We start from the raw sequence: 12,676 nt of genomic DNA, 5'->3' as shown, positions 1-12,676 counted from the left end.
AAAAAAGTAATGCAAGAATAATGTTCAGAGAGCCTTTGCATATTTTCCCATTAAAAAAATGACCAACAAATGCCGCTCACATTGGAATGGTTTATACAAGTCAGGTTATCCTCACTTGTTTATTCTAAAACAAAAGGTGTTTAATAGAACCGTCATCTTAGGGTATTAAGGTGAGTAACGAAGCCTATTGCACCTGAGAGTAACATGCCGGCATCGATACCACTGGTGATCCGTTGAATGACATCTTTCAGTTCTACCAAAGTGGCTGAAGAGCTCCTGTAAATACAAGACATAAGATATCCCCACAATTAAAAGTCCGCTGGAGTAAGGTCTGCCGATCGTGAGGACCATTTAATTTTACATCTTCGTCTTATGACTCGTACCTCAGTGAATGTATGTAGGAGAGAATGTGTGTTGTACATCTTGATAGAATGAGCAACGGGAAAAGGGACACCACCCTGCATGAAGGTGACGTCAAGTAATTCATGTTTGCTGAAAGCAAGCACAACGTGGTTCCTCAAAGGGTAAGATACTGTTCTGAAATAGTGCAATGTGTTTTCCAAACGGATACAGGACAAAGCTTTCCAAAATAAAAATGACTATAATCAAGGATGCGATAAAGCAAATTTAAAGGTTCACACACAGAGAATGTAGTGGCTTGGCCGTACACTCACGACGGTTTGATGTCGTCCAGATAAAGAATTCTTGGCTTCTTGACATTACCATGCAATGAAAAGTAGGCGTCATCTGTCCACATGATGTTAAATACCCATTTCGGGTCACGGTACATTTGTGCAAGAGGTTTCTCTTTCATCGGAATCTGCGGGCAATAATTGGCTAAGTATTCCTGTATCTTGTACGATGCAGTTTCAAAATTATTTGCAAAATGCGTCAGATCGACGTTTTCGGAATACTCGTAACTCTCTGAGCTTCACAGATATTGATACTCTCCGTTGATGACATATCTCCCAGATTTCCCATGAGGATTTGTACAATAAGAATGCGATCCACACTGATAGAAGGGCTGCAACTTCGCAGACAATACTCCAAACTCTCCATTTCCTCAAAGCGGTGTACTAAATTCAGTATCTCATTCAATGAAATAGGGTCTTTATTCCTTGATCCCTTTCACTTTGCGGTGAAATCGTAATGCTTTCACCATGGATTCCAACATAAAAGTTTAACCACTCATGTTCGATCAGGTAACGCTAGCACGTTGCTGGCGTCAAATTAGGGAACTATTTCCAGCCTTGTGTTTTACAGCTATCCTGATTCGCATAAACTGTCTCGGTTTGACGTGTTATTGCCCTCTATCTTTCATATTTAAAATTAGTTTTTTAATAAAAAAAATCCAAAGAATATTTTTCAAATCACAATTTTTTTCTAGTATTACTTTTTTTTATTATGATATTTTGAAGTTAGCAGCTTGCACGAATTTATGGCACACTATATATATATATGTAGATATTATTTATTTAAATCTATTTCAAACATTTCAACAATATATGCATTACTTAAATTTTATCTAAAAAGTGATATTCAATTTACAATTTTAAGCACACATACATACAAATACATATCTATATATATTAGTGAACATTTGAATAGTTACCTGGAAAGTTAAGAAAATCTATAAAAATTAAAGAAAATGAGACATATTTCTAGAATTTTTTTAAATTATTATAAGATATGAATTGGTACGTCGGCTGAAATAATTATCAGTCATTCTGGCTTTCAAAATATTTCATTTATATTTTTTAGGAATTACATATTTTACAAAATATTCATACAATTAAAGAACCATGAATTCATATACGCAAAGAGTAAATCACCAACAAAATTATTATTTTTTATGATTAAGATTTATAATTGTTTTCAACCAAATTATTTCTAGGCGGTTTCAAAAAATTATTTTACAAAAAGTGAACATGTTGCCCTAAGTCATAATAATTTCTGCTTTTACAAAATTCGTGATTTTTTGTGATTATATTTCGGAAAGCATTAGTATCAAAGATCTTTCGCTAATCAAATGCAAATATCATCATTCAAATAGAATTGGCGATTAAATATTCTAACAGACATAAAGATATTTATTGCCATATAAAAATTAAACCACGTTTATGAAATATTTTTGAATGGAAAAAACAAACAGATCAAAAATTCAATTTCACTTATATAAAATAATTTATAATTCACTAAATCGGTCACCTTTAGATGCAAGTGATTGTTGCTATTGGAATTCAAATACTAGATGTTAATTTAAAGTATTTCAAAAATATGTAATGAGTATGCTCATTTTAAAAGAAGCGATTCTTTTGTTTTTCAAAATGCCTATCTACTATTCCGCACTGATTCTAAATATTGATTAAGAACAGGAAAGCATCCTTATAAAAAGTTGTCAGTGTCTACGAAGCCCCACACATTGAGGACAAGAAAACCAAATGGCGGAAACTTTGTTTCAAGGCACAGAAAGCTGCTACTATGAGAAAGGACAATAGAAAAATTTACATCTCAATGCAATCGAATTGTTATTCTAAGTATCAAAACGTGGAGTTAGCACTTTTATTACTTTTAATTGTTGGATTAGCCATTAAAACAAAACCATTCTGTAACTGAACCGGATAGAAGAGAAAGTAGTGAATTTCTGAACATCGAATATTTGTGTTTAAATGAAAGTCTATTAGTTAAAGGGCGTAGATATTTAAAGAAATTAGTATTTAAAGATACCCATAAAATAAGCTATTGAAAATAACATACTAAAGTAAGGAATCATTTAAAAAAAGAAAGGAAATATAATATTTTTCGTTAGAGTTATAGACGAAGGAATCACTCGTAAAAATTTTAATTTCCTATACTCCTTAATTTAAATAAATATATATTGAAATACCTTAGCTATCCAAGAATGTCTATAATTAATTTGGTATCGAATTCTAAAAAAGAATGAATTCAATTCAATAAACGTTGTTCTGAGAAATGGATGAAAGGGTTTCTACATATGGCTATGTTTTAGAAAAAAATATCGTTTAAAATCATTACGTATTTTAAAATTTACGTTTGTGAATTTAGCCTTCATCTAATAAAGTTATTCTGATGTTCGAATAATCGCCGTAAAAGGAGTTTTAGGATGTATAGTTTTTGAATTTTCTTGATCTAAATGAGTGAAATTTGTTTTTCTTACCACTATTGACGAAAGGAATTCCTGCAAAGATAAAAAAAAAATATGAAATGCATTACTTATATTACTTTAATTTGAAATAAGAATTATCTATTCTATTTTGTAAAGCGATATAAATCCCACTAATGTAACAATATTAATGCTTTACAATATGGTTGAAATGCATTTTGTGAAAATAACTTTCAGGACTAAATATTAGGCATTGTTTATAAGAAAAATAACTGGATATGATTTTCACAAAAACAGATTTACAATCACTTTTAAATATGATGCATAAAAAAAATAGAACACCTGAGTATACTTAGATTGTCAATGGCATTAAGATAAATGCACGATTACATTTCCAACATTTATGGAAAAATCAGTAACGATTTAACGTTGAATTGAATAACATTTAAATTTTAACGAAATAATATGACAAAAAATGATACAAAACGTAGAATAGTAGAATAAGTATGAAACAAAAATAAGGCTGAAATATTTTTGAGACGAAAAACAAATATCTATTTCAAGATATAAATAACACACTAATTGTAAAATTCGGCTGCACCTCTCCCCTTAGTATGAGGATTTTAAGGATAATTTAAGAACTAAATATTAAATAAAACAAATTTTTCAGTTTTTAGGAAATATAATATTCGTTAATTTATTAATATTTATAAAATTTCATATAAAATGTAACAGAAAAACGACTGATAAATTATATTGCGTGACTGCTTTAATCGTGTACTGAAAGCTGATTTCTGTACCGTTTGACATACGCACATACTTTTAGTAAGAAAAGTCCTTTAAATGTCGCAAAGAATTATTTTTTATTGTTGAAGTCAATAAATGTATTTCTTAAGAAATTAAGAAGTCTGAATTTTTATACATTATCTGATTATATAAGTTAAATTTAGTAAAATATTTTTGACAACATTTGGAAAAAGCAGAACGGACCAGAATATGAAGCCTTGAACTTTATTGTTTTAGACTAATTAACGAATTCTGGTTGGAATTGTGTTGTTGCGATTCAGTGTTTTAGCTAGCATTCATTCTATAAATTATATACGCATCGATTTTTGCTTACTTTTGAAATGACTGATACATTCAAACTAGACGAATGAATAAGTAAATTGAATGAGCAAATGAACTTGAAACAAAATCATTTTACAGTGTTTCGGATTAGAAATTCGAATCTCTGTTTCTGCAGTATGTATTTCCAATTATTTTATTAATTTTTATTCAGACTATTTTACAATTTCTTTGTGGATAACATATTAGAAGGATTAAAAAATTGAAGAAAAACACGTATGTTTTGTATTAGATGGAATCTCTTAAGAATAAGATGTGCATTCATATACATTAAAGGATACGGATTATGAAAAAAAGAAGCTCATATGACTTACATTTAACGAATCTTTTTGAGTAATTGAAAACTTATGAGTAAATAAAACAAATTTTAAGATTGAATCTATTACTCCAACATAAAAACATTTAGATAAGAGATTTAAACCTCCTTTTTCTAATGCAATTCTCATTTTTTTCTTCATTTTAATGAAATTTCCCATCCATATTAAGCAACGGGTAATGTATTCAATTTTCTTATTCAATCGTTATTTAAACGTTTATTTATATATTTAATTGTAGAGTCATTTTTTCTTTAATTCAAAAGTCTATTTTTAATAAATTTTTAATTTTCAAAACTTCTTTTGCTACTTCCGCTTATTTTAATTAAAATATTACATATTTTGTATGACGGTAAAATGGTATTCCAAAAATGCAAACTATAAAATAATATTTTTAAAATCAAAATAATATTATTAAAATATGATGCTTCCTATTAGCTTTTCTGATCTCCTTTCTTCAACCTAAATTTCTGCTAGATGTAAACATCTGCAAATTTAGAGGAAATTTATTGAAAAAAAATTATAAATACCTGCTGGCGCTATCATTGGTTGAGCTAAAAAATATATATTAAAGAAATAAAAATTTTGAAATTAAATATCACACAGACACACACACACACTTATATATATATATATATATATATTTGCAAAACAATCAAGAAATTTAATATTAGAATATTGCATTTTCTATCACTCATGCGAATTTTAAAAAAATTATATACGGTGAAAAAATATCAAAATATTCATATTTTCAAAGATTTTTTTTCGAAATTATTTGAGTCGGAATCGATAATCAGACATAAAAAGAAATCAAATGTATATAAAATGTCACAATTCCGACCACCCTGAGATATCCAAAAAATTGTTGATCTGAACGCCAATGGGGAGAACTATGGTTGAATCCTAAGCGCCCTCACCAACCAAGATGTAAGTCTTCACATCGGAAGCTCGATGAGTTGTCGATAGGTAGTAGCCATCACTGTACCATTCCTGTATCCAGCAGGGCAGCGAAAATCAACCACAGTGCATCACATTTTTCATAAACATTTTCGAGGTCCCCCTCAACAGGTTTAGATATATAGCATGACACACGAATTGTCGAACCGTCATTGTTTTTGAAAAGCATCAAATAAAAGTTGGCTGAAACTATTAACTGTTTTTGATATTGCCGAAGCTATAGAAAATGATAAAAATTAGAGGATATACTGGATTCATTTTGAGATATTTTTTATTAATGAACAATAGATTTTGTTTCTTTAGTAATTACTTACTTATATTTGTTTGAGTCATAAAATTTGACTTGAATAATTGAAATAAACTTTCTGATCAAATGCATATCTAAAAAATGAATTTTCTCTTAATGTTTTCTCAGACAGAGTGTTCATTTTTGGAACTATAGTTCGGTATAATTCTTTTCAAGTGATAGCTCTCCTAATTCGGCATTCCGCAAAGTTTTATTTGAATTCTTACGAAACGAAAATTGAGTATTTATCAAGCGAAATATCGCTTTTTGTCTCCATTTTAACCCGTAACTGAAGAAGAGAATCAAAACGGCTCCCCGTTGTTCGTTAGCTCTGATTATTACGTGGTATTTTATCCTTAAATACAATAATCTTCTCAGTACCTTCATTTTGTTCTTTTAACTGCATGCCTACAAAAGTCTATGTATGAACACGTGCATATAACCGAGTTATTATTTTTCAAAGTTTTTGTTGTTATTTATGGAGTTATTGCGTCCACCTCTCTGAAACTGTGATTGAAGAAATATAGTTAATTTCTGTGTAATTCGCAATGCAGTTCGCTTCCTTTGCCTAAAATAACATATTATTGTTTAAAAAGAAATGAATAATACTCAACCAAGATATTCTAGAAAAAAAATCGACCATGTGATCAAGATTTTGATAAAACTGTAATGAAATAGTTTGAAGAATGCGCAGTGTCGGAAGATGATTCTGATGTTAGTGATGCAGAAACGATAATAAGCGATCATGAAGAGGAAGATGATATCGTTGACATGGAAAATTATTTCTATGGGTAAGGAAAAATTAGTTTTAAGTGGTCCAAGAAGTCGTTAGTGAGTTCACATTCTCGGTAGCCTCAGCACAATATTAATTTTTAAAAGCTATATTTGACTAAATATGAAGCCTAGACCTACATTTTCTCAAACGACATGTTGCTTATGATTGTAAAATATAAAAGCCTTAAATTTTTTGTATTGAATTATTTATTTCATATTAAATTATTAATTTTAAATTTATTTTCTACAAATCTAAATATGATTCAAAATAGATCATTCAAGTTTATATATGAAACCTGAATTTTTCAAACCTGTAAAGAACAATTTAGATTAAAATTTGAAAGTTAAATTCAAATCCTTACGTCATCAAATTTATCATAATATATTCGACATTTTAAAGGTTCAGTTTTCATTAGAAAAAGAATAAGAAATGAAAATGAAAGCCAAACCATAGCACTTTCGAAAGATACATTGTTAATATAAAATGACCAACTCTCTCCTAACTAATAAATATACAAGAATGCTTGTAATATTAAGCAAAATACCGAAAGTTAATTAATTGCTACAAAAGGTAGAATTTTGCAATATTTAAAAATCTAAAAATTTATCAGAATGAAAACTTTATTATTTTAAATTTTCAGAGACATTCTACTTCTTCTTCAGAATATTCTAAAATAGCATCAAATATTGAAAAGAAAATGATGCAATCGCTTAGAAATTTTGTGCTAATCATGCCATTTCAGCACCAAGAAATAGTTGACCAATTCTTGCACAATCTTTAATGTTTTTCCTGTAAACCACATGTTGTATTTTGTAATACAGATTTAAATAAAAATTATAATAGTATATAAATATCAAAACTATATATGCGAATATAGATATTTTTATATAATTGATATGATTTTATATATATTTTATCTATTAGCTCGTTAATAAAAAAATAATTCTACTTTTAGAATGATAAATTTTACACATCTAAGGCTACATTATTTAAAACTATGTTGCAGAAGTTCACATTAATAATTACTCCACTTACCTTCGTCTGATGGACCAACTGTAAAAGTATAAACAAATGCAGCAAAAAAAAAATATTTAAAATTTTAAAACGTAGAATAAATTTGAAAATATTTTTTTCGTTGTTTCTGATCTATAAAAATTTTCGAATATTTAAATCTTGTTAGATAATTTTTAAATATAAATATATCATTGACTTAAAATACAATTTTCTAAATCACATTTTGAAAAAAGTTTTGTTTGATATTAAAGTTTTTACAAACTTAATTGAAATTCAGTCTCTATGGTAAATCTGAATCTATGGTAAATTTAAATATATCTGATACGTTAAGATGATAACATAGCAACATTCCCAAATTCATTAGTACCTTTTATGATTTAATTTCTTAATTTAATTTATGACTTACTATGAGTAAATTTCGAAAAAAAAGTGATTTATCAAACAGTAACTTTAATTCGAAAATATTCATATATTAAAATTTAGCCTTTTTACGCTTGCGAGATATTTTAGAAATGGGAAACATTAGATTTTGTTAAAAAATTTAATAATTATTTATATATATATATATATGATTTTTACAAAAATTAAATCACACTAATTTGTTCATTTCTAAACACTTTCAGAAAATTCATAGGCTCTTACCAATTGAAAAACTATTATCCACATCTAAAAAAAAAAAATCAAAATCAAATAAAAGTTTATCTACTCACATCAGAAATCAAATAAAAGTACAAATCAGGTTTATAGAAACTTACAAAAATTAAACCTTATTTCGCTTTGTAAACTCTTCGATATTACAACTATCATTTTCTAAGTTGCATGAAGAATGTTAAAACATTTTTTTTTTCAAAAAAGAATCATCTGCATTCATTCAATAAAGATTCCTCTTACACATATAGCTCTTAAGTTCTAATGCTTTGGCGGGCTTCAGTAAGTTAAATAAACTTTTGAGGACATAACTATTTATCTAAATGAATATAGGAAGAGTTTCTGGTATTTCATTTGTGGTAAATCGATTAGTGAAATATATTTTAGTGCAATCGATTTAATTTGGGTGGAAAATTATATATATCAAACCATAGTTTTCAATAATGGATCCGAAATCTAGAAAATAATATTGTATATATATACATATATTCTAATTACATATCTATTGTCATATAAGCACTGGTTCATAAATTTCACAAAAAATAAGAAGTCGAATGACTTTTATATGACGTAAAACACCTGAGTCACTAAGCTTCATGTAGTTACTCATACCAAGCATTGCTGTATAAATATTACACATTATAGCTAAATGTGAGTTATATTGAGAGAGTAGTATATATCAGAGTTTTAAATGTTCAGCGTACTCTTCCCACTCTCCTACGACTTTTTCGTCTTGTTCAAACTGTATCCACCAGAGATTGGCTATGAGCCCACTACGTCAAATCAGAGATGAAATCTGAAACTTTATAAAATGCGCCTTTTCTTTACTTCTTGATATTCTACTGCCAGTTACTACTGTAATGCTATAAAAGTTGTACTGTTTGATTTAAGAATTTTCTTGATCGAACGAGCGTAAATACGTATGAACTCTGTTCATTTCAATGTATTGCTTAGTTTTAAAGTAACTGAATAAGTATGAGTGAAACACCGAGCTCCTCTGAGTCTCAGAAAAGGCGTTGTTTTCTGAATGAGTGTTTGATGTTAATAACAAAACGTATAATATGACCAATGGTGGATTTCCGACTAGACGGATGCTTAGAATGACCGCAGGCGGATAGATAGGAAAAAATTGTTGCTAGCCTAGTTATTATTTACTATTATATAATTTATTAAAATAATAATAATGTTTTATCAAGTGTCATTCAGATTCATATTCGTTTTTCATTTGCTTAACTATTAGGATAATTGTACAATCTGAACATGGATATCGTGTATTTACGAGTCATAATAAATAGCTAATAGCAACCACATTTTCAAAAAATAAAAATCAACCCTGGATATTTTTATTACGTTAAATGTGTTTAAATACGAAACTATATTGGGTATTTTTTAAAATTGATTACTTTATAATGCGCACAGCATTGGGCCATAAATTCTTTAAATAAGCCTCTGAATATTTCCACTAATTCTGATTAAGCCACAAATTAAATTGTTTACAATAAGTTTAAAAAGTGTTTATTATTTATTGAATGATGCAATGACATCAAACAGAGCCCTACTTTTTCCAGCAGAGGGAAATCCTGCGAATATAAAGCATTATATATCTTTTTAGCATTAAATAATAACAGTGCCGATATTGTTTTGTTCATCATAAGAAACAAGTAATTTCCTTTATTTATTCCTATGAAAAGAATAGTATTCTAGGTTTTATCCTTAGGCTCAGAAAATAATAATGCCTTTTTTTCCTAATATTTGAACAATGCGATATTCTGAGTAACGAAACGTGGACTTATCACTTTCCTCATTTAAACTTTAAGATTAGACTCAGCATTCTTTTTTGATCCATTTCCTCGTTATAAATATTTGGAACAAAACAAGAATATTGATGAAATAATATTTTATAAATTCCTTCCAATTCATCCTGAAGCTTCACAATTTTAAATGCATTCAGTATTTCCAAAATGGAATGAAATTTTTAATGAAAAATAAATTATAATTATTTGAAGAAATAATTAAATATTTTCGTTAACGCATTCATCATTTCATATCCATTAAAGGAGGGGTTTTTGAAAGTCCCATGTTTTTCGCTTTTCGTTTTATTATTTCATAAGCAGATTTGTAAAACTATCTCAAGCCGATTGTTAAACTGACCGAGATAAAAATCACGTGCAATCATGAAAAAGCTCAAAAAGACTTGAGGAATCGCATTCATGTCGTTTGAGTGAATGAATATACTCGTGAAATAACCCAATGTGTGAAGTTTTCTTAAATCTCGAGTTCTATTAATTTATTCAGCAAAATATTTTTCAGACACATTTAAAATAAAAAATAAATAAATTAATTAAAAAAACCCGCTCATCCTTTCGCTACCAAAATCAACCAATTTATGAGACTTTAAATACTATTAGTGCAGATGATTTGAGTAGATGCCTTGGGGCATATCCGCCAATTAAAGCATAGTAAATCTTCAGCGTGGCAGTTATTCAACTTAAAATAAAGGCATTCAAAACTTCATAACTTGATTAGTTTTGGTTTTTAAAAAAAGTGGAACTTAAATTGATAATGTATCAAGAAACAATAGTAATATTTGATAAATTGGTAATGTACAAAATATTTTACTTTGATATATAATTAATAGTTAGATGGGCTGCCAAAAATTATACGCCGTAATTTTTCCAAAAATATATTCTTTGACTTGCTATTCTTGACTTCTTGAATTTGAAGTATCATATGTTCTTAGAATCATTTTCAGAACTGGAATTGCTTGTGCATCTTTAGAGATTATGCAATTTCTTATTGGACCACGACCAAAGTGAACACATAAGTAAATCTCATAGATTTATATTATATTAATTAATATATAATATTTTCATTAGAAATACTTAATATTAACCCAAATTATGTAATTTGCCCTGTGTAAACGTTTTTATAAATTTCAGACTCTTAATTTTATTAACATACCTTTGAAAGCATCTATAATTTTGTAGAAACAAGAACAGAGTCAGTAAAAACGCAAAATTGAAAGAAATACTAAATTTATAAATATGCAATCAGTGAATGAAAACAGCCGATAGAGGTACATTTTAAATTGTAATTATCATTCGGCATAATTAAAAATAACTTACACGCTTCATATTAATACACCACATAAAGAAAACTAAATTTGATTCAATATTACATAACTTTTGAATTTCACTGAATATCTAAATAAAACTATTACAAAATAGTAAAAATGTATCTTACTTTGAAACAATTTCTCTAGAAAAGATTAAAATTTCATTCCAATTAAAAAAATTTGTACAAAATAAATAATACGATAAAAAATATAAGATTGAATGTAGAAGCAAATTTGTATATTTCATGGTTATATTCAAGATTAAAATTTGGAGCTTTGTAATTCAAAGTAAGGCCTTTCTAATCGCTATGTTAAAATAAGAGATTTAGATTTTCTTAAAAAATAACTCTGCAATGCATGTCAAAAATTCGAACAATTATCATCTGTTTCCAGCCTTTCAATGAATCGTTTATTTAATCTATGTCAATTTATAATTCGCATAACGCAGTTTGTTGATAGAAAAATTATCAAAATATTCTTCCACATTTATGTTGAACAATATCATATCCTAATCTATTGTGGATGCATCAGATCCTTTTCTGGTACCTATGGATATACTATATTTTATTCTAATACTATTCAATACCATATCCTATTCTAGTTATAATTCTAATTTCGGTTCTGATCTAAAGATACATTTTTATTCTTTTTATGCAAATTATTCATTCAAATCATTGCCCATAAGCTAATATCTAAAATGTTCAGGCATACTTCCAGTTGGAAAAATTCTCTCATAACATAATCAATTATACTGCATATCGTTGAAGTTAATAAATGCATTTTATACATTGAAAAATTATAAACGCTAAATTTTGATTCCGTCCACAAGTACTATTAGTCACATCGAGTAAAATATTTTGGACACACTCACCTTTTCATATAATTCCACACATCTGGGGCATAAACTAATATAGTAATCGAACTTTCGATATCAAAAGTTTAGAACAAGGCATTCATGATGTAGAGAGGGTAGAATCGAAGAAGCATCGTGTAGATTAGCTTGATAATATTCATATAATTAATTCATAACTTTGTCAGTTTAGAGTCTTTGAAAAATTGAAGCTTTTTATTATGTGAGACCATGATTTTGTTTTGGTTTGAGATTTTTGAAGCCTCAAAATGCGAAGGCAATAAATTGGAGATTTATCGCTTTGGAGGCATCCCTTTTTCGCTTTTATGGTTATTAGAAAATAATGCAGAAGGTCGTCGCATTTGGCTATTTATCGCCGGTTAAAGTCCCAACTTGATTTTCAAATTATTAATTCTCTGAATTCTTACGAATTGTCTTAATTCATTTAAGTCATTATCCAGTTTAAAC

The sequence above is a fragment of the Argiope bruennichi genome, chromosome 11, assembly GCF_947563725.1.
Source record: "Argiope bruennichi chromosome 11, qqArgBrue1.1, whole genome shotgun sequence".
NCBI lineage: Eukaryota > Metazoa > Arthropoda > Arachnida > Araneae > Araneidae > Argiope > Argiope bruennichi.
The sequence above is the reverse complement of the archived record's forward strand: the minus strand, read 5'-3'. Positions refer to the sequence as shown.